The sequence below is a fragment of the Mesoplodon bidens genome (genome assembly GCF_964165515.1).
Source record: "Mesoplodon bidens genome assembly, chromosome: 20".
Lineage (NCBI taxonomy): Eukaryota > Metazoa > Chordata > Mammalia > Artiodactyla > Ziphiidae > Mesoplodon > Mesoplodon bidens.
Window position 1 is genome coordinate 20,757,177 of NC_138181.1, and position 23,898 is coordinate 20,781,074.

General features: G+C 44.9%; 1 long non-coding RNA gene across 1 annotated transcript in view; it reads right to left on the reverse strand.

The window, feature by feature from the left end:
- The window catches only part of LOC308608318, a 78,426-nt gene that overhangs the window by 42,002 nt on the left and 12,526 nt on the right, over positions 1 to 23,898 (reverse strand). The gene's annotated exons all lie outside the window — the stretch shown is intronic.

The window sequence follows — 23,898 nt, forward strand, 5'->3', positions numbered from 1 at the left end:
CTCAAAACAAACAGATCATTAAGGTACAAGATATTTGGACTTGGTGGAGGACTGATTGTTGGATCTTTAAAAATAATACCTGGGCATTTATCTTATTGAAAGGGACTACATTTTAATAGTTATATTAGGGATTTAGGTAGAATCAAGTCCTATTAATTAAAGGTTCAATTTCTGCCACTTTATAGACAAACGAATAGCTGGGCACTGTGTGACCACCACATCTGTTTACATTTAACCATGGGTCTGGTGTTTGTTTGTTTGTTTGTTTGTTTTTTGCGGTACGCGGGCCTCTCACTGTTGTGGCCTCTCCCGTTGCAGAGCACAGGCTCCGGATGCGCAGGCTCAGTGGCCATGGCTCACGGGCCCAGCCGCTCCGCGGCATGTGGGATCTTCCCAGACCGGGGCACGAACCCGTGTCCCCTGCATCGGCAGGCGGACTCTCAACCACTGCGCCACCAGGGAAGCCCCCGTGGGTCTGTTTAAATCCGTGTCGTGGATCCTGAGACACAGATATAATTAGGAGAAGCAAAAGTTGACCCAAGAATACAGCTTCAGGCAGTTCCTTTATGAGGAAAGAATCAACACTTGACAAAAGGCTTTTTACGGTACGGACCACTGTAAACCCAGAGGAAACCCAACTCTTGTTTTGTTTTCCACTGAAATTACTAAAATAGTATAAAATTTCATTAGCGTTGGGCTTATTTTTCCCTTCTGTAATTGTGCTCTAACTTAAAATAATGACGCTACTTTCAAAGAAATTTAAAGGATTTAAAAAAATATTTATTTTCGGCTTCATTGGATCTTCGTTGCTGCACATGGGCTTTCTCTAGTTGCGGCGAGCAGGGGCTACTCTTCATTGTGGTGTGCAGGCTTCTCATTGCGGTGGCTTCTCTTGCCGCGGAGCACGGGCTGTAGGCTCGTGGGCTTCAGTAGTTGTAGCACGCGGGCTCAGTAGTTGTGGCTCGCAGGCTCTAGAGCTTAGGCTCAGTAGTTGTGGCACACGGGCTTAGTTGCTCCGTGGCATGTGGGATCTTCCCAGACCAGGGCTCGAACCCATGTCCCCTACATTGGCAGGCAGATTCTTAACCACTGCACCACCAGGGAAGTCCTAAAGGATTATTTTTAATGTGCATCTGAAAAGTACTGGTGTTTATTACTTTCTCTTGGCTTCGAAATAAGATTGCATCATCACATTTTCGTTTGATGAGGTTGTCGGGTGGAAATGAGGTCTATGATTTATATTGTTCGGCACACAGTTTGCATTAGAGGGACGATGAAAACAGACATAAAAGTGGAATATAAATTAAAATTGAAATAATGTCTTCCATTTCTTAAATGAGGACATTAAGTCATGAGTGTTAGTGGGTTTTTTTGGTGGAAAGAAATGTTCTCAGAGTCAGAGACATTCTTACAATTCAGGCTTGATGACCTTTTTATTATGAGTGGATTTTTCCTCTCCTTGAAGCCTGTTGTCACATGTATCTTTAATCCCAGCCTTGCTGCTAGAAATCTGTTTCAAGTCAGGGCTTCCTGGTGGTAGCCCACCACTAACATGGAACTCAAGTTTATTAGATGGCACCAGAAAAGCTTTGAGCAAACCTATATGAGCAATTCCCTACACACACACACCCAACTTTGTATAAAATGACTCTCTAGAATAGTTCTTGAGAGAGGAATATTTTCACATAATTTTGACAGGGCTGTAAATTAAAAAAACACTAATAATAGCAATCTTTTGCCCTTCATCTGCCGAGCACAAGAATTCTACTCATCCAGACATTATATCGTATGCAAATATTTGACTTTGTGGTTGATAATATCTCTTAGGTATTCATGTGCAAAGCACTCTTAAATCTAACTTCTGCCTTTGGAGATTTATACGTACATATATATGTATAAATCTCCATGGATATATATGGATATGGTATATCCATATACTTCATATATACATGATATATATGCCCTTGAAGACCCAACCTAATGTAAATATCTTGACCATTTAAAATAAATTTTGTTCATATTAGGACTGTCCTTAGAAGGAAATACAAATACGTGAGTTTAAACATACACAGGTTATTTGTGAGTATTCAGTCGGCCTTAACTTGCTCTATTATAGATTTTGCTAATCTATCTGAAGTACATACTTTGAAAACTTAGACTCCGTTATTAATACTGGATCAAAGAGTGTCTTTCCTGTTCATTCCCCTTTACTTGTTGGCATCACTGCAGAGTCCCAGTATCTGAAGTGGAGGTGAGCATGTGCGGGGGATTCTTGGAAGGGCCTTAAAAACCTCTGCTGGCTTATCGATGCCTCACTGGCCTACTTGAGGAATTCCATAAACAGTCAAACGATGTGGGGGAAAGTGCGTTAACACGGACAAAGGATGCAACCAGGCGAGTGGCCCATTCAAGCTATTATTTTTTAAATTGTCACCAAAGTGATTAAATGACACCAGCAAGTCATGGTGACTAACAGAGCATCTAACACATGTCTTGGATTATCAATTTCGCTTGTCCTTCCCGTCTCACCACACATCCCTATATACAACATGGTGTGTGATTTCTGGTTTTAGTTTGCCTTTCTGTGTCCTTCCAAATTCTAGATGTCAGTACTTCCTCTGGGTTTTAACTGACCATCAACTGAATGGGCAAAAATTGGCAGTAATCCAGAGAGAAAACAATCCAAATTTAAATCAGCTAGGAATGTTAATGTACTTGTATATTAATGGCCATCAAAAGTATAAGCACTGGTGGGTTTTTTAAAAATAAAAGTAAATGGGTTTGCATGAGGCTAGAGGGTCTAACCCAATAGTTGTTGATCTCAGTAGGGGAGGATATTCCTTAAAAATGAGTTGTGAGCACTCAGTTTGGGAGGGAGGGGGAAATGGGGTATAGCCACTGGCCAGGCAGCTGCAGTCTGGGAAGAACAAATTAGGGCAAGCCTGAGCATGTCTCTCCTATTGTGTAGGAAATATGAAATAATAACAGCAGCTAACTTCTTAAATATCTAACATGTATTATTTTATCTGTAGTCCTCACCATTGCTAAGTATACTTATTGCTCCCACTTTGCAGATTAGGAAAACTGAGTCAGAAAGAAATCAATTAAATTGCTCAATGCCACATTCATCTAGTAAAGGGCAGGGCTGAGTTTCAAACCAGGCAGTCTGCCTCCCAGCCTGCGTTCTTACCCACAACACTGTATACCCCCAGTCATGGTGCAAGGCAGATTATGAGAACATTTCAAGGGAAGTGTGATTATCCCCTTTCCAAATAAGCTTTAGTAAGGTTAAGCAAAGATTTCACAGTTAGACAGTAATTGGGCAGGAATCCCTTATATATTTTTCCCTATCTTTTTTTTTTTTTTTGCGGTACGTGGGCCTCTCACTGCTGTGGCCTCTCCCGTTGCGGAGCACAGGCTCCGGACACGCAGGCTCAGCTGCCATGGCTCACGGGCACAGCCGCTCCGCGGCATGTGGGATCTTCCCGGACCGGGGCACGAACCCGTGTCCCCTGCATCGGCAGGAGGACTCTCAACCACTGCGCCACCAGGGAAGCCCTTCCCTATCTTTTATATTAACTTTTTTCATTTGTAATTCTCTTTCCATTTGATTTTAATTTAAACAAATAGTAACAAAATGCGCTGTGATCACTTTGATCCAACTCTTCGATCCTCTAAAAATTAGTATTATTGTTTTCCCATTTTATAGGTGAGAAAATAGAGGGCTATTCAGATATTTCATTCCTTCTGTTTGTTCACTGAACCCTGTTATGTGCCAAATACATAGGATAATATGGCAAAGAATATCAGGTGTATCAAGGATACACGGAATATTAGACTTAACTGAGCAGGAACTGCCAAACTGGAGCAGTTTTCATATTCCTTGTGCACCTACTACCTCATTCTATTGGTTTGCTTGAGAAAAGCAATTTACAAAAACCCCTCGTAGAGAATCTCAATGCATATGAGCATATTTAAGGCCTCCCCTAAAGTAAACTGGGATTTGATTTAACTGAGCTTGCCCTCAACATGGTAACATCCTCTAGCACAAGCATTCTGTGGAATACATTTCAGAAAATAACGCACCCAACAGAGTAAAATGCAGACTCTTTAGGATGGCCTGCACACCCCCCGCTACATAAATTCTCTCAAGTATTTTTCAGCCTCATCTCTTGCAATTGCAAACATATTTTTCTGTTTTGCAATCTGCTGTTTTAAACAACACTTTCATTAGGATTTACATAATGACAAGTAATTATCACATCCCCTGGATATAAACTTGAATTTTAAATGCCAACTGTAATCCTTCTCCAAAGAAAAATGCATGAACAGACTTCATTCTGTCAATTCAAAGAGCCTCTGAGATAAGTGTCATCACACACCCATCCAAGAAAAACCATGGAAGGGGAAGGGAATTACAGAAGCATCAGCAGACCTCAAACCAGAACACTCAACTCCCCTCATCCCAATCTTAACTCAAATGTATGATTATTGGTTTGATATTATAGACTCCATATCTGCAACCTCGAATATCTACAAGACTGGAGTGGGAATATTTTAAAAGAACGCTTACCAACGAAGGCTTGAAATGATAATGCAAATAGAAAGCATTTGGCACGGTATGGGGAATGCAAACACGGAAGCCTAGGAGAGCTAATCACAGAGCTCACTGTGAACTGCCCTAGTTTTATTCACCTCCAGTATGTGACGGTCCTCCAGTATGTGATGCATTCGTAGGAATGTGAATCATTTCAGTTATAACTCACATTCTGTTCCCCTCCAGAAGCAGGTCTTTCCCAACTGATTATGCCTTGTCATCACCCTACCTGGGTGGGAGCACAGCTATAAGGTAACCTATATGGCCAATCCGACGGACCGCTTGTGAGAGCTGATTGATTGTCAAATGGGATCTCTCATGGGGCAAATCAATATATATTTTGTCTCTCCTTCAACTAGAACTGGCAAAAACATAATTTACCCAACCCAACTGATTACTAATTAATCTACATGTAAAAATATATTTTCTCCACACAAAACATTTATTCTTCTCTGGATATTACCTCCATAAAGGAAAGACAGAGGGTCACTGTCGTTAATCCGGAGCCAGTGTAACTGAATGTTGAATTCCATGAAAATTTTACATTTATATTTACGCTCGCCCAGAAGGGAATTTGGCTGAATGACAGGCATTTCTCTAATGAGCTAATCATACCACTTCTATTGATTTTCTATTAATGGATGTAGATGGGACACCATTAGTAAAGGTTTGCTTTTCTATTCTACTTATTTACACAGAACCTTGGCAATACTTAAGGCTCACTAATGTGGACCCCAGTGGAATTTCTCAGATACTTTGAATATGTATGTAAAAACTGTCCCATTTTCTTTAGATGTTCTCTTAAATATGTATTATGTAAATATATATGTATGTATATTCCTAGACATCTAGTGTTTGCTGTCACTAGTGACCTTCTTACGCACCTGTAAAAACGTTAAATTAGCAATTACAGTGGAAATGTATTTCATTGAATACATTTTGTTTTGGGGAAATATGAAGAGAATTGTCATATATTATTGTGCCTCCTCTGGTGTTGACGTGTATTTATATCAAAAGTGCAAAAATCCTTTTCCTCTACAATATAGTTAGTTACTTTAGCTTTTCCCAGATGAAGCTAGCAATAGTTTGAAAAGGACAAGCTGATGTAAAATATCGTGACGGTTGTACTAACTTGGAGGTATTTTATTTGCATTAACCGATAATGTTTAGGATCTTTTGTAGTAAGTATTATTTAAAATAGTGTAATTTGTATGCCTATGAAATGTATAAGATAGTTTAAGTTATGTCTAAGTGTACTTTTTAAAATGTTACTAGATGAACAAAATCCTGCCTTTCATCTCCACTCTTGAGTGTGACAGGGCAGGTATTACCCTCTTTCCAGTCACACAGGCACCTCTCCTTAGACTCAACAGAACTGGGCGAATTTGTATTTGGATTCTGTTAGTTTTGTCTAAAAGAAACGAAGCTAGCCATTTAATAACACCGTGTCGTTAAGGGGTTAATAAAGGGATATTATTGACTAAAGCAAAAGGACATCTTTTAAGATGAATAAGGATGTATTAGACTATCTGAAAGTGGGCGTGTGTGAAAATACAGTACTAATATTGAAAGAGCATCACTTTGTATGTTATTGGAATGGAAGCCCTTTTATTCTTTTTCCTGACCTGCTCCGTCTGCAGGCTGCCAGCTCATTATCAGAGTTGGGGGTGTGACGTAAAAGGGGACTGAGACTGGCACTGCTGTGGCTCCCACGCAGCTCAGCGGGGCCGCGTTCGAGCAGCAGATGGTGCCCTGGCATGTGCAGCCCTGACCACCTCCCGTCCCTTCAGCATCTCCCCGAGCAATGGAAGAAGCTACAGCATCTCCCCAAGCATCCGTGTGCTGACGAAAACTGATGATGTGCGCTTGGTCCTTGGAGTTCACTGATCAAGGGTTAAAATGAAAACCACCAGTGACCAATTATCTAGCCATCAGGTACTAGCCCGAGCGTGGCTGCTTGGGAGACAAAAATGGAAAGTACCGACGACAAATGAAATACACTCTGTGCCCGTCTTTTGGCAAGAATCAACGAAGCCTCCATCATGCACTACGCACTCTTTGGCAGCAATCCCTCAGTTTAAAAACATCACTAGTTCCTGTCTTTAGAAACCATCACTTCTTCTATCTTTGTGCTCATCTTGCATTTCTGAAACATCTAAGTGTAAATTCAGCCTTAAAAGCTCTATGCATAATGGGTTTGTTAGCAGTTTTTAGAGTTTTCTCGATGGTTGGAATCAGAAGGAAATCACCAGCTTCAGTGTGTGCTTTTTACTGTATGCGTCACTCCCCGCCCAGTCCTCAGGGGCAGGGCACAGAAGACAGTCCCCATGACGATGGTGTACCTGTAAAGCAGTCTCAGGGTGGGAAACTGCCAGATGCTTGAGCTGCCAGGGACCTAAGCTGTCACTGACTCCAAGAAGGAGGGACTTGCCCCAGCCAAGAACCAGACCTGCTCTTCCCACCACACCACGCTGTATTCCTTCGGGGGGTTTCGGCCCTTTGCATCCATCCAGGTCTTTGTCACACTGCAGCCCCCAGCTCAGGTCCCACCTTCAGGGAAATCACCCCGATCCCCCTGCTCCACGTTGATTTCATCTTCACCATCCTACAGCCCTGTGCATTTAGGATAATTGACGGCACTACTTTTCCATATTCGCCTTTAGCAATGAAAAAGCCTTCCTGCATCATCCATGATTTTGTCCCTTATGTCTCTCCAGTTAAAAAAAAAAACCCAGCAAGTTGACTAACACCTTTCCAGCTCCAGTCACTTTTCTACCTAGTGTCTTTCTTCTCCGTGTCACCCCCAACCCTGACCTCCAGAAACCAGCCCTCATTTGCCATTTTAAATGGCCCGCCTAAATGGACACAACGGAGCTCTCCCACCCACCGGCGACTCCAAGCCTGGCTTCTGAACACGAGAAAGGAAGAGTCCAGCTCTGGCTGCTGGAATTCCACTCCTGGGATCAGCTGCCTATGGAGGGCTGTGTCTCAGCTTCACTGACTCCCCGCATTTTGAGTCTCCTCCCAAGATAACTTCTCCTCATAGATCCCGTACTTCTAAGTCCTCTCATCTTTCTCTAAGACTCCCAGGTGGGAAGAGTTAAGTGTTCACTTATCTGTGAGATTTTTTATTTGAGGGCTGATGACAACTGATGCTGTGGGCTTGGTCCTCGGAGTTCACTGATCAAGGGTTAAAACCACCAGTGACCAACATTTAACCGTCAGTTACTAGTTTTGTCTTTCTCTTGAAGAGAAAGAGGCCACAGTATTTGGCTAAGTATACAATGAAGGGCGTGAGAGTTGGAGATACAAAGGGAAATCGCTTCCTTCCCACAAGTCACTCCTGAAAAATCAGGGCCGCCAGACCTTCGTGTTCAGAGCTCCCTTGCTCCAGAGGAGAACAGGACCATGAACTTAACCCAATCCATGCCTTTGAGAGGCCGAGGCCCCCAAAAGGTTGATCAATGGAGACGCCGCATTAAGAGGAAGGCTGGAGCAGCCCCACTAGCAGGGAGCCAGTTGGGGCCCCCAATACTGCCCCAGGCGTGGAAGGAACCTGCCTGGGGGTAGCCCCACATGTACCATGAGCCTGAGCACTGGCCCCATGTTTGGGAACCTTGGCAAAGATTCCTGTGCCCAGGCTTCGGGCTTGGCATAAAGTGGGTGGAGCTGTGACTTTCAAGTGGCACAGTGGGGCCATTTCCACAGGCCTTGTTCTTGCGCTGTGATGAGAGACCACCGTCCCTGTGCCCCGGACAAACCATTAACCTGCTTGTGAGCATCCTCATCAGAGGCACCTGAAAGTTCCTCATCAAAAGAAATGCAGTTGGGGGCTTCCCTGGCGGCGCAGTGGTTGAGAGTCCGCCTGCCGATGCGGGGGACACGGGTTCGTGCCCCGGTCCGGGAGGATCCCACATGCTGCGGAGCGGCTCGGCCCGTGAGCCATGGCCGCCGAGCCTGCGCGTCCGGAGCCTGTGCTCCGCAATGGGAGAGGCCACAGCAGTGAGAGGCCCGCGTACCACAAAAAAAAAAAAAAAGCGGCTGGATCCCCAGAGTTCCATGAAACGAGTTGAACCCCATGTGACGTTGATCGTTAGGGTGTCCTCATCCAGTCCCACACCCCTCTGTTTTATTAACGGGGGACCTCAGTGTGTGAGCTGAAGTGACCCGCACACCCCATGCAGAAAGCGCTCCCTTGCTCTGGGGGGAGGCACAGCACAGCCATCCTGAAGAAAGTCACCCATTTCACCTTGTGAGGCCTCAGCCCTCAGAAGTGGGTGTCTATGGAGAACCTGCCTGGTTTTCACTACTGTGATACGTCGGTACAGGCAGACCTCGTTTTGTTGCGCTTCATAGATACTGCATTTTTCACAAATTGAAGGTCTGTGGCAACCCTGCGTTGAGCAAGTCTATCCAAGCCATTTTTGCTCACTTTGTATCTGGGCCACATTTTGATAATTCTCGCAGTATTTCAAACTTTCTCATTATTACTGTGTTTGCTGTGATGATCTGTGATCAGTGATCTTTGATGTTACTGTTGCAAAAAGATTATGATTCACTGAGGGCTCAGAGGGTGGTTACCATTTTTTAGAAATAAAGTATTTTTAAATTAAATTAATTACGTACAATTTTTTAGACATAATACTATTGCACGCTTAATAGACTATAATATACTGTAAACGTAACTTTTATATGCACTGGGAAACCAAAAAATCTGTGTGACTTGTTTTATTGTGATATTCACTTTATTACCATGGTCTGGAACGGAACCCACAATATTTCCGAGGTCTGCCTATAACTGATTCAAAGTGAGTGGAGTAACCACCCCAAGAAGGGTACTGAAAACACAGCAACAGAAAGTGCTATTTTCTCCATCATTTTAAAGATGGTGCTTTTAAAACTCTACATTTCTTTATATTTTGTGTTGGACAATTTTTAAACAATTCCTTTTGGCAAGGAGCTATCTAGGGACTGTTGGAGATCTTATGGGGATAAGAGACAGTCCCTGGTCCTGGAGAACTGAAAACTAGCAGGAGAGATAGATGTGCACAGTTCTCTCTTTCTGGAATATTCTTCCACCCCCCTACTTGGCCTGACTTAACTGCATGTCCACCTCAACTTAAATGTGCCTTTCTGAGGTCGGCCCATGCTAACACAGACGAGATACTAAGTCATGTTCCTTCTCTACGTTCCCAGAGCCGTGTGTAGCCTTCCTCTTGAAACTGGTCACACACATTACTCCCTCAGCATGTTCTTACTCTAGCAGAGTATCCGTGCGGCGAGGGCGGGGATCCTGTCTCCCCTTCCACTGCACAAACTTACAGGCCTGGCAGAGTGCTGGCCCCGACAGGAGTGCCCAGGAAGACGGTTCACTGTTGCCAGGCTCAGGGCAGGAGGGGCTCCCAGAGGAAGATGCAGAGAATCACGGGGCCCCGGGGTAGAGGAGGGTTGTCTAAGGGAGGTGACACAAGGCTGGACCTTAGAGGGTGGCACATCGACAGGTGAGGAGGGTAGGGATTTGGACAGTGGCGAAGAGGGCGAAAACTGACGAAGTAAACTGACGAAGATGATGATAACAGTGATGGTGCCCTTTATCACCTGGACGCTTTGTGCCAAGAGTTTCATTAATTGTCACACCGACCTGAGGGGAGGTGTTGCTGGGCCCCGTGAGTAGAGGTGGGCACTGGGGCCTAAGAGGTCAGGCCACCTGCCGGAGTCAGGGTTCTCCGCTTTGCACGTGGGCTTGTCTGTGCAGCTCCTGCCAGAGGGAGAAAAAGGCAGGGAAGACGACGGAGCAGGTGGCAGCTTTGATTCTCATAAGCCTTGAACACCTCACTAGGGGGCTGGGCTTCAACCTAGAATGCTAGAGAGGCTGGAGGATTTTCGAGCAGACGCTTGGCCAGAATACAGTGGAGCAGCGCGCAGGTGTGGGGGGAGGGGCTGAGGGGGAGGGTCCACGGCGGGCCGAGGCGCAGGGCGGGGCTGGGCCAGTAGGTCTGGAAATGAAAATAAGACACGTGCAGAGCTCAGGGAGAATGAGCGAGAATCTGATTAGAGAGCCAGGGAGGAGAAAAGGAGGAAATGGTTCCCATATCCCCCCACTGGCTGCCCAGGAGGCTGGGAACAGAGCCCAGCCGGGAGCTGGGAGGAGAGGCCCTGCAGTGAAGGTGGAACTAGGGCGCCCTCTGCTGGACAGTAAAAGCCGGCTGTGCACCGTGCTGTCAGCCCCGGCCCAGCGCCACCTAGAGGTCTTTCCAGAACCGGTTGATGCTGAGTCATCACTAACTTCCAAACACTCGGTAACTAAGAAGCTGGTAACCAGGTAGTAATTCAGACAAGTCTGTGCAGAGACGAGAGGCTGTCCAAGCCAGCTGCTGCATCTTCTAACGCATACTACCTCGCACTTAGAAGCTGTTCAGTGATACCAAAGGATCACCCTCGACAGAGAGTAGAAGAGAACATAATCTGTGGAAGAAAAATAAAGGCAGGTCTCCCGGGGAATGTTAAAACACGTGCAGTTGACAGAGGACTGAAATCGTGATCTTTAGCTGCTAAGGCGACACTGGACTACTTAAGGCTGTCAGCTGCTGAAATGTGGAAGGTCTGAACAACTTAAGAATATTGCACTTAAGAATTTGCCATTTGGCAAAGAGAACAGGAGAAGGACACTGGGCTGCACGGGTGGGAGGCGACTCAGTGGGAGGCCTCTGTGGCTTCCTTGCTAGATACGCCTCAGCACCCAGCTCCCTGATTTCCACATCCACCCCATGACAGACATGTGTCCTGGGCCACTGACAACGCCAGTGAAATGGCTGCTCTGGCCTGAGAGTCACGAGGAGAAAACTGTCAGCGACCTTCCAGCACCTACTGCTCGGACCCCGTTCCCCTCCAGTCTCATCGCTCACTCTGCTCCCCTGTGTCCGCAGCTCTGGCCTTGCTGCCTCCTCGCTATTCCTCAAACATTTCAGGACTCAGGGACTCCGCACTTGCTGTTCCCTCTACTGGGTCCCTGAAGCGGAAGCAATGCTCCCCTCACTTCTTTCCAGCTTTGGCTCGGATATCATGTTCTCCAAGTGGTCTTCCCGATCGACCCATTTAAAATTCCGCACACATACCCACTCCCTAGTCCCCCTCCATGCTTCTTTATTTCCCCCAAAGCCCTCACCATCTTTAAATATTACATTTTACTTGTATATGTTATCTGCTCCCCACTCCCCAAGATGCAGGGCTCCAAGAGGACAGGGATTTTGTTCTGTGGTTTTGTTTTTTGTCCACTGCTCTATCTCCCACACCAAGAACAGGGCTGGGCACAAGGCAATCACTCGATAACTATTTGATGGGTTCCAATGAATCAAGTCTTGGTTCGGCAATACCCAGCGTTCACCCCCGTGGAGACTACGTGACTGACCCTGGGCCAACTTGGCTGGGGCGGGGGGTACACCTGGCGGGGGGGTTCTCGGCAGCCTTTAATTACCTACATCTGACTGCTCCTGTTTTCTCCTTTCCCAGGCTGGGGGAGGTCTGTGTGGAAGCGAGAAAAAAAAAAACACACTTTGCCTTTCACCTACGCAGGAGTTTAGAGTTGGAAAACCGAGAACTGGGTGCCTCGATTTTCGGATTTTGAAGGGATGCCCTTTCTCAACAGCTGAGGGTGATCCCCCCCGGCTGGCTGCCTGGGAGACGGTGTTCAGGACACAAGTGGAAAACTATAGTGAGCACGGGAGCTTGGACCAGGGGGAGATAAGAGAGCAAATGGCTTCCTTTCTCTGAGGTGTTAAGCCTCCCCTCCTAGGTTCTATCTCTCGCTTCTGTTAAGACCGACGGGCTTAACCAAATGGCTTGACACATCCTGAGCCTCAATTTTCTCACCTGTACAGTTTCTTCACCTGTAAACTCAGGTTAATGGTAACAGTCCTGGGCAAACTGAATAAGATACAACCTGTGTTTGCATTTCAAAGCATCAGGAAAGGGAATAGCTGTCAAGGAAGGCTGCAAGCACAGGGTCAAATGTAACATCCTCTCCAAATAGGTGGCCCGAACATCTTGTTTTAAAGGACAAACAGGACAAGAATAACTGGTGAGTAATGATGCTGAGACATCTGTCCTGTTCTTTCTAATTGTAAAAAGAAAAACATTAGAGTTTTGTATTAAATAGTAAAAAAAGAAATGAAATTGAAAGAGAGGAAGCAAGCATTTGTAGCATCAACAGATCAAATTCCAAACTTCTAGTTTATACAAGGGCATTTTCCCAGTAACATATCCAACTAGAAATTGCCCGATGGTGTCAGGGCCAGGTCAGGGCCAGGCTTAGGCAAACCTGGGCAGCGTCCCCACTGGTTTTCACTGTCCTCCCCCCACACTCTGTGCTCACTCTGATTCCTCCGTGTCCCCAGCAGGCATTGGTGGTCCCATGCCATTCCCAGGAGCCCAGGGACTCCAAGTGTCCTACAGGCCATACATCCCTGGGAAACGTCTCAAGCCCAGAGCAGTAAATTTCCAGAACTTGGCTCTCTCCTCTCCAACCAGCGATCTCATTCGCCCGGGCCCAGCTTTCTAATCCACATTCATTCAACAGCTAAACGCAACTCCCAAAGCTCCCCTCTCCGGGGAACTCAGGCCTCCTCCTGTACTGCTTCATCCACTGCAGCTCCACACGGCCGCCAGAGTCGCCCAAAATGCAAACCTGCTTTAAAAACCTTTCCCGGGCTCTCCTTTGCTTACAGAAGTGGTTCTCAGCCTGGTTGCAGATGAAAAACACACATGCCAGTGAACACAATCCACTCCAAACCCACTAATTCAGACCCTCTGTTTCTAACTCAACTCGGATGTGCAGTCGCAGTTGGGAACCTGGCTCCTGAAGTCCCAGCTCCTCTTCCGGCCACAAGCCGTCCTAAGCCAGGGCCTCTCTCCCGCCTCCTTGCTCACCGTCATCTACACGAACAGCCTGGGGATGCTCCCCAAATCCCCTGACCACTTCATGCCCAGGCGGTTTTGCACATCCCTCTGTGGGTCTAGGACCTCATGACTCAAAGTGCGGTCCCCAGACCAGCAGCATCCATCTCACCCGGGAACGCAGAGCCGCAGCATAAGGAATCTGAATTTTAGCAACATCCCCAGCTGATTTGTAGGAACATTAAAGTCTGAGAGACACTCTGGACCCTTTCCCAGCTCGCATCTCTGCAGAATTCACCTCATGCTTCCATCTCTCACTCGAGTGACTCTTCTGCAAAGCCTCTCCACCCTCATCCTCTTCCCTCCCAGCCCTCTCCCGCAAGGAACTAACCCTCCCCACTTCATGACGCCATGTCTGCAGCACCCAAGCACCAAAACCAACATACTGCCCTGTGCCCGTGTTAATAATGTTAGGACCAAACAAAATTACCTAGCTGTTCGCTTCAGGAAATACATGCTCCTAGAAGAAAACAATGAACCGGCTAGACAGCTGACTTACCAAGACTCATAGCTTGCGCATCAAGAGTGGCCCCAGGTCCTCACTTCACCGTGCCCACCGATCCAGAGAAAGCTAGGAAGGCAGAACTCGGCCCAATCCTGACCCCACCGTGCCAGACGCATCTGAAACTCACCCAGCCCAGGCCCTGGAACCATACAAATACCCTGCCCTCATCTCCTTTTTCGAGACACTACCAAGACAATCAGGGTTATGTTCTCCCTCATCGTGGTAGATCTAATAAACTTAGCTTGGCTGAATCAACACGTTTGTCCAGTGGCCTTTTAGATAGTTGTCAGGCAACACACCAATCACAGAGTATGTTATTTATTTATATGTTATTTATTTATATATAAAATATATTTATTTATATTTATCACACAGTTATTTATTTGTACGGTGGATATGACCCCATTCCCGAGGCACTGCCCCTTCCTGGGTTCTCTCTCTCTCTCTCACACACACACACACACACACACACACACAGACTCACACACAGAACATCAAAACAACACAACCAGATGACTGAAAAGCTGAGCTGGAAACAAGGAGAGGAAAACAGAGTGAAAGGAAGGATGGGCCAAGGAGCAACTGAAAAGAGAGACGGGGCCAAAGAGGGGAAGTTTCCCATCAGGCAGGAAATAAACAGTCCTGGGCTGAGCCTAGCAGAACTCCTGCTCACCCGTCCTCCCTGGAGGAGCTCAGGACAACTGAATTGAATACAGCAGAGGAGCCAGTTTCAAATGCAGACAGCCCAGTGGAATTTTAAGGATGGAATATACAACTTGAACCTGAAACTAAAGACTCTTCTGTATCTTCTGTATATTCTAAGAGATTTATTATATGTATGGAGTTGTGAGTTATATGCACTGAGTACTGAATACATGTATAATATGTACTTGATCACTCAATTGCATGTGCGTGTATACAGATATATAGAAACATACATACATATACATTTACCGAATCTATATATATATATATATATATATATATATATACACACACACACACACATTTCCTATATATATATCCACACATAGACACAGTTACTCTATGTATGTATATACAGTCAATGTGGTACACATATATCAGCTTGGGTACCTTTGTGTAATAATGTTCCTATTCCTTCAATGTTAGGTGACCTCTCTCTCTCCCTTTCTCTCTCTGTATGTAGTTCTTTGAGAGCTATCAAGAGAGAGAAAACATAGGTTAAAATTAAATAACAGAGACCAAAGAACCTTTTGAGCTTATGTTGAAAGGGTAGGAGCGAGCGTAATTACAAATTCATGACCTTAGCAGGTAAAAACGTACTTGGATTTATCCAGAAGTTTCTAATCCAAATATGAAAATATTATCAGGTAATTTTTCAGCACTGATGAATTAATTATCTATTGCTACATAACAGATTACCCCCAAATTCAGTAACTTACGACAACCGGCATTTATTTTTTCACTCAGCTCCCGGGAGGGACACAGCTGAGTGGTTCTGAGCTGGTGGTTCTGGGTCTCTTACAAGGTTGTGGTCAATATGCCAGCAGGGCCTGCCGTCACCCAAAGGACTGACTGGGGCTGGGAAGCCACCTTCCATGAGCGTCACTCGAGGGGTCGTTGGCAAAACATCTCAGTGTCACGTGGACCTCGTCCACAAGACTGCGCACAGCTTTCCCCCGAGCAGGCCATCCAAGAGGAAGAGCCCGTGACTTTATGAGCTGGTCTCTGAAGCCTCACACTGTCACCGCCTCCGGACTCAGTCATATACACACTGCTGCAGGCAAAACAGACAACTAATAAGAACCTATTGTGGAGCACACGGAACGACACACAGTACTCTGCAATGGCCTATACGGGGAAAGAGTCCAAAAGACTGGCTATGTGTATACATATAAATGATTCACTTTGCTGTGCTCCCGAAACTAACACAACTCCAATTAAAAAACAAGAAGTGAGTCAGTAAGTCCAGCCCACACTCAAGTACACGGTAATGAGGCTCCCCCTTTTGAAAGGAATGTTAAATAATTTGTGGACATTATGTATTTGTTTATTTATTTGTTTGTTTATTTATTCGCGGTACGCGGGCCTCTCACCTTTGTGGCCTCTCCCGTTCCGGAGCACAGGCTCCGGATGCGCAGGCTCAGCAGCCATGGCTCACGGGCCCAGCCGCTCCGCGGCACGTGGGATCCTCCCGGACCGGGGCATGAACCCGTGTCCCCTGCATCGGCAGGCGGAGTCTCAACCACTGAGCCACCAGGGAACCCCTATTTGTTTATTTATTTATTTTTGGCTGTGTTGGGTCTTCGTTGCTGAGCGCGGGCTTTCTCTAGTTGCAGCGAGTGGAGGCTACTCTTCTTTGCAGTGTGCGGGCTTCTCACTGCGGTGGCCTCTCTTGTTGCAGAGCACGGGCTCTAGCTAGGCGCGCGGGCTTCAGTAGTTGTGACTCGTGGCCCTAGAGCGCAGGCTCAGTAGTTGTGGTGCACGGGCTTAGTTGCTTTGTGTACATAGTTTAAACCATCATATTCCTCCCACATGAGAAATACTCTCATCCCTCCCAACACCTCCCAAAAGTCTCAACCCTGTATAGCATCAGCTTAAAGTCCAGGATGTCACCATTTATTTATTTATTTATTTATTGAAATATATACTTTACTACTTAACTCAACAATTGTTTATTTTTTTAAGGTTTTTTTTTTTCTTTGATGTGGACCATTTTTAAAGTCTTTATTGAATTTGTTACAATATTGCTTCTGTTTTCTGTTTTGGTTTTTTGGCCCCGAGGCATGTGGGATCTTAGCTCCCCAACCAGGAATCGAACCTGCACCGCCTGCACTGGAAGGCGAAGTCCCAGCCACTGGACCGCCAGGGAAGTCCCCAGGATATCATCATTTAAACCAGGTCTCAGGACAGGTGAGTCTCCTTAGGTGAAGTCTTAAGTACGGATCTTCAAGTAGAGTTCAGACTTTAGTTATGAACTAAAGATATTATCTGAAGCATCTACTAGTTATCTGTCACTCTGTAACAAGCTACCCCAAAGCTTATTGGTTTAAAGCAACATTTATCATCTCCGTTTCTGTGGCTCAGGAATTCAGAGATAGTTTTGCTGGTAGGTCTGACTCAGTGTCTCCCAGGAGGCTTCAGTCAAGGTATCAGCTGGGGTTGTGCCATCTGGAGGCTTGATGAGGCTGGAGGACTTGCTTGTAAGATCAGTCACTGACGTGGCTGTTGGCCGGAGGCCTCAGTTTCTCACCATGTGGAGCTTTCCACAGACCACTTAAATGTCCTCATGACATGAGAGTTAGCTTTCCCCAGAGTAAGTGATCCAAGAGAAAGCAAGCAAGATGGAAGCCAGGATGTCTTTTATGACCTAGTCTCTGAGTTGACAAATCATCACTTCTGCTGGGTTCTTTTGGTCACACAGAACAACCCTGATATGATATGGAAGGGGACCACACAAGGGGACTACACTTATGAATCCAGGAGGCAAGGCTTATCAGGGGCCATCCTGGAGACAGGCCAGCACGCATGCTAATGAATTAATGTTAGAAGCTGGACCCAGGAGCAATGTCAGAGGCCATAGAGTCTTGTAATGTTTCTGCCACTCTTCATATGATCTCCATACAGCAACAAAACTTACGGGTACCACGAAAATGGGGGTCTTATATAATAACTGTTTCTACCAGATGAATGATTATTGAATGGTGATGACTGACCAAGAGGAGTTGTGTGAAAACCGCCCACAGACACAGGTGTTGCAGACACATGTTTATCTGCAAAGAGGGTACTTTAAAGTCACATGAACCTTGCAACTGTGGTCTTGGAAAAAAATCACTGGCTTTCTCTCTTCCTTGGTTTGTCTTCTCAGCTCCAAAAAGAGCAAATAATAGCTCCTTCAGTGACATTTTATAGGGATTCAAAATTACATGTGTAAAGCAAACAGCAATTATTAAATTAAATTTAAAAATAACTATTGTAAAGATTACTTCATATTTCATGATATTGTATGGTAACCATCTGAGTTGATAGATGTCTTTCAGTTTTTGGAAAGAAATCTATAAATTCATAAAACATAAATCTCTCCCATTTTATATCTCATATAACCACATTTCAGAAAACTAATAAAGAAAAAAATCATCCATTACCCTGCAACTCTAATACAACCTCATCACCATATTTCCTTCCAGCCTCCTTTTCTATGCACTTTTCCCGTAATTGAAGTCAAGGGTGTACATAGGGGCTTCCCTGGTAGCACAGTGGTTAAGAATCCACCTGCCAATGCAGGGGCCATGGGTTCGAGCCATGGTCCAGGAAGGTCCCACATGCCGTGGAGCAACTAAGCTCGTGAGCCACAACTACTGAAGCCCGCGCGCCAACAGCCTGTGCTCCACAACAAGAGAAGCCACCGCAATGAGAAGACTGCGCACCACAACGAAGAGTAGCCCCCACTCGCCGCAACCAGAGAAAAAGCCCGTGCGCAGCAACAAAGACCCAACACAGCCAAAAATAAATAAATTTTTAAAAAAGTGTACATAAAAGTCTGCCTTTTGTTTCTTTCACTTTATGTCTTAATACAGAAACTTCATATAGAGTTTGACAAAGAAGCTATTCAAAATGTCATACTCGGGGCAGTGAGCTGAGGGTGGGAGTGGGAGGTGAAAGCTGGGGGAAGGAGGGAGGCATCGCGGGTCAGTAAATGCTCAAGAAGGCTGTGTCATGATCAGCTGAGGCTCCGAGAAGCAGAAGTCTTGGAGGTTATAAAAGGCCAACGAGGGGAAACAGTAGGAGGTGCTGAGAGATTCTGGAAGTTGTGGTCTAGAGGTGAAATTAATTACCCAACCAATCTTTGGTCCAATTTCTCTACTATAAATCACAGATGCTACGTGCACCTACCTTTATAGGGTTGCTGGTGGGGGGTTAGTCAAATTAATATATGTAAAGGGCCCAGAATATAGGAAAGATGTTATTACTAAAATGATAAGATTCCATGAATCAGGATCTAGGGTTTCCCAAAAACTGTTTAGCAGCCTAAGGATTCTTAACAGACCTCTTAGGCATACAATTTATGCCCTAAAATAAGCTAACGCATGACTAATTTCTATTGTTTAATATAGGACAGTCCATCTGGACATCAGGTCAGTGTAGGACTGATCACCAATCAAAACCATGGATAACAAATGCCAATGAGGACAGGAACCAGGAGGGCGGTTCCCAAGGACAGGACGCTGGGAGGAGCATGAAACCTGGAGGGTGGAACCCCACCTCCGGGGGGCAGCAGCTACCGGCCTCATTGCACTGTGGGAGTGTAGACTAGGTTGCCAGGTGACAGCAAGCGAACATTTTCATCATTCATCAGAATTAATGTGCTATCCCACAAAGCAAGGTGATGCTACAAGGAGGTTTTTGGAAAGTTACACACACAAACCAACAGTGGTTAGGTAACAGGGTTCCCAGCACAGGGAGAAGACCTACACTTTCTGTCTTATCCCCAACTGTTGGGGGTTATTTGATTTATATATTAAAATACAGTTAATTTATAAATTTTTTCAAAAGTACACAGACATACAAAATGTTTCAAGCAGTCCTACACTAGAGCCAAGAAACCCATTAACTTTATTCAGCCCAGCAGTTCTCATACTGTTTGACCTGGAAGCTTTGTGTGCCTCATAAAATGTATTAACACCCTAGAAAGCACACTTTGGGAAAGGCTGCTCAGCTTTCAAAAAGAAGGCCCAAGCAAACCAGTCAACAGAAACACACAGGATGTTGTTACGGTGCCATATGCCCGGAGCACCCCAGAGCTGTTCCTCCAATGGTGCTGGCAGACCTCTGCCACCTGCCATCCTCGTATCATCAGCTGGGACACAGCAGGTACTCCTGAGGGCCTGACCCTCTATCTCTTCTCACTGCTCAGCTCACAGTGAACAGGTCTGAGCATCATGTTAGCACTTAAAAATGTGAGTGTCCCCCTGAATCCTTGGAAAAGTTTTTTTTTTTCTTTTACTATTTCTCTAACAATAACCTTACTACAGAAGCTTTATGAGTATGTGAAAGATAGAGAACTATCTCCTCCAATGAGGCTTGAATACACTTGGTACTGTTGGAACCCTGCCAATGGTGTCATGATGAATTATAATGACAATAGCATATTTCTCACTTGCTTCTCTTTTATCTTCTTTATCAGCTTGTGAACACGGACAGCAGGCTGTGGTAGCCTTAGATTCCTTGTCTGTAAAATGAGCATAATCATATTCACCTTACAGAGTTTTGTCAGCAAGAATTTTTTAAAGATCAAATAAAAAGGCAAATGTGTGTAAAGTTCCTAAAACAATACCGGAGATGTAGCAGTACCCAGTCACTGACAACTACTGATATTCTTTCTCTACTTCCTCTTGGAGGATGGAAGGAACCATGGATCTGACATGTGTACCATCACTAGAGTAAGCCACAGAATTGTAGTGCTTGCAGTTGGCTGAAAGTTTTTAAAAGGTTGGAAGGATTTTAGAAATGATCTTTTACAGATGAGAAAGAGAGAAACTGAGGCTGAGAAAAATCAAGCAACTTGACCATGTTTTTCACATGAGTGTAAATTACCACCCCCCAACACTTGGATCTCAAACTAAGAACATAAAACCTCACTGAAAAGTTCAAAACAACATTCAGGACTCATCTGAGGTGAAGACACCCATAAATCTTCACTTCCCATGGTCCCAGGGATTCTGTAATTTACACACATTTGAATGGTTAATAACACACTAGAACCTTCTGTATATCAACACTAAGTGACCTGTTGCAGTTCCCAGTATGTGACTTAGGTCCCTGTTTGCCTGTATTTCACAGTCCACAGGTTTTCTCAGGCAGGCATTGCAGGAATTAGGCAGCAAAACATCAGCCCACTCCATCACTAGATGGTGCTGCACCCACTCGTGGCGGATCTGGGGAAGCCGGCAGAGGGAGGGACAGCCGAAGCTTGAGGAGAAAATAAGAGAAGTTTAACGTCCGGGTTCTATTTTAAATGTTCGTACTGGGCCACGAAAGCAGATGAGTTAAGTCTGCCATTATCCTGCATACTTCAATCTAATTAAATTTAATAAAAATAGAGCACAGCTGGAGAAGTGGCTGCCAGCCCAGCCTCTCTGGGCTCTATTGTGGGCAGAGGGAGGATCCTGACAGAAACCAATCTCCAAACTCTAGGTCCGCCCCCAACTGAACAGGAAGGGAACGCACTCTGGACCTTCTTTCTAAGAAAACAGTGACCATCTGTAACGTGATTTTAGAGACAATGGGAACTGAGTGATAAGAGCTAGTGAAAGAGAACCATTCTGAAAGAAGTTAAATACAAGAGCACTTAATGTTGGGTTAATAAAGGGAAATGGAAGAGGACAAACAGCACATAGAAAATAAAATCAGAAAGAAGAGAAATGAATGTTTCAGAGCAACAAAGTGTGGTGAGTTGGAAAGTGAGGCTTTTATAAGAACTCCGAGTTGCAAAATTTCAGAGCTGGAAGGAGCCTTATAAGGAAGCAGAATTGGGCCGGAGAACTAAATAATTTGCCCCGAACTACGCAGATAATTCGTAGCAGACAACCACTGGACCCACATGTGCGCTAACCCAGAGCACTTTCCACAGAAACACGTGGCCCTCTGCACGTCTAACTGAAAACCTTTCACAAAATCCAAGGAAAACCGTGTAGAAACATCCTCCCTTCTGTCTCCGCGGGCGGTGTGCACACACAGCCACCATTCCAACAATACAGGAAATTGATGGAAGCCATCCGAAACTTCAACGGCGGGCACAGCTGCCACAGATAACATATCACACGAAAGACTGGAAATCCGTGCTGTGCACATTCACACAGGAAGCCCAACTCAAGCTGTTTTGACCCTATTTAGTAATCAGTTACATGCTCACAAAAGAATGCCAGAGCAAAAACAGAAGGGAAAGAAAAACCACACACACACACACACACACACACACACACACACACACACACACACACACACACCCCTTTTTCTTATGAAGAAGAATCAGTCCAAGAAATTTAAAGAGAGGCCCAGCTGGTTTACAGTTTTGCAGGAAATCTGGTAACTATTCTGTGATGCCATTGTCTCCGCCAGCCCAGGGTGATGGCACAGCAAGGCAGGCAGTGGGGTCATTCGAATACATCAAAACTGTATTTTACCTCAATCACACTTACATTTCAAGTGAAAGTATTTTGGACACTTACACTTACATTTCAAGTAAATCACACTTACATTTCAAGTGAAAGTATTTTGGACCTCAACACTTCTGATAATTTGCAGATGTACTGGGGTTTGACGGGAGGTGCTGGGCAGACCTGTGGTTCGGCCACCCACTTCAGGGCTGTGTGATCTTGGGCAAGGTAGCTAACTGCTCTGAGCCTTTCTTCTACCAAAATGGGACTGAATACCTATGACCTCACAGGGTAGGTCTGAGGAAGAAGTAAGAGCCGACTTCCTACAGCACAAAGGAGCATCCGTAGATATTCACCTCCTTCCTTCAGTATTTTTTTCTAATTCACTTCATTGGTGTGGACTTGGCCTCAATTAAAGAGAAACGTGAGAAGAAAATGGTTCATTCTTTGGAGCCACTGCTGAGTTCTTTTAACCCTAATCTAGGCCAGGGGTTCTCCAAACATTTTGGCCTCAGAATCCCCTGAACTTTTTTTTTTTTTTTAACACTTACACTCACAAAAGGGGATTCTGAGGAGCTTTTCTTTAAATGTAGGTTATCAGTATTTACCATATTAGACATTAATACCGAGAAATTTTTAAAATATTTATCAAAAAAATAATACTGCATTACATGCTAACAAAAATTATGACGGTTTTCCCAAACAAAAAGTTTAGTGAGAAGGGTGATGTCATTTACAAATCTCTTTAATGTCTGGCTCATAGAAAACAGCTGGATTCTCATATCTGTTCTGCTTCTACATTCAGTCTGTTGTAATGTCTTGTTCTAGTTGAGGTTTATGAAGAAAAATCAGCCCCCGTGTGTGAGAGGAATAGGTGTTTTAAAAATAAGATAATTGTACATATTCTTTGATACTGCAACTAAATGCAGTAAAGTGCTCATTTCTGTAAAGTTAATTTTCAGTGTGGAATCTGCAACCTTGTCAATGAACTTTTAAAACTCTTATATGAAATCCATTCATCTATTTTGCTCTCTGTACAGTTCATTTTCTCATGCATGATTTTGTAACATTTGGAAAGTGCTGACTCATTGAACTATATAGATCATTCCAAATGTTGACCTATTGTATCATACAACATCAAAAAGTCCCACTATTGGGCCTCCCTGGTGGCGCAGTGGTTGAGAGTCCGCCTGCCGATGCAGGGGACACGGGTTCGTGCCCCTGGTCCGGGAAGATCCCACATGCCGCGGAGCAGCTGGGCCTGTGAGCCATGGCCACTGAGCCTGCGCGTCCAGAGCCTGTGCTCCGCAACGGGAGAGGCCACAACAGTGAGAGGCCCGCATACCACAAAAAAAAAAAAAAAAAAGTCCCACTATTCACATATCACCACCAATCTCAACAGAAAAGTCTCTATAAGGAAGCTCTCAAGCTTCCTGTGATGGACACAAGTTTTCCATAATTCTAATTTTCTCTTGAAACTTAAAATTTTATTGCTGGCAACTGATAGTGTCATTGTTTCACATGACAAGCTCACTTTATTCATTTTTGGCAGAATATGTGTGAAATGCCCAAGTCTAAATAACTATAGTTTGTCTTTCATTCTCTAAAGTAAAAATGATGTTCCATGACCAAAAAAAGAGCCAATTTAGCTCACGATTCAATTGCCAAGTGTTTTTCCTCAAGGAAACCAACATATTTCACTATTC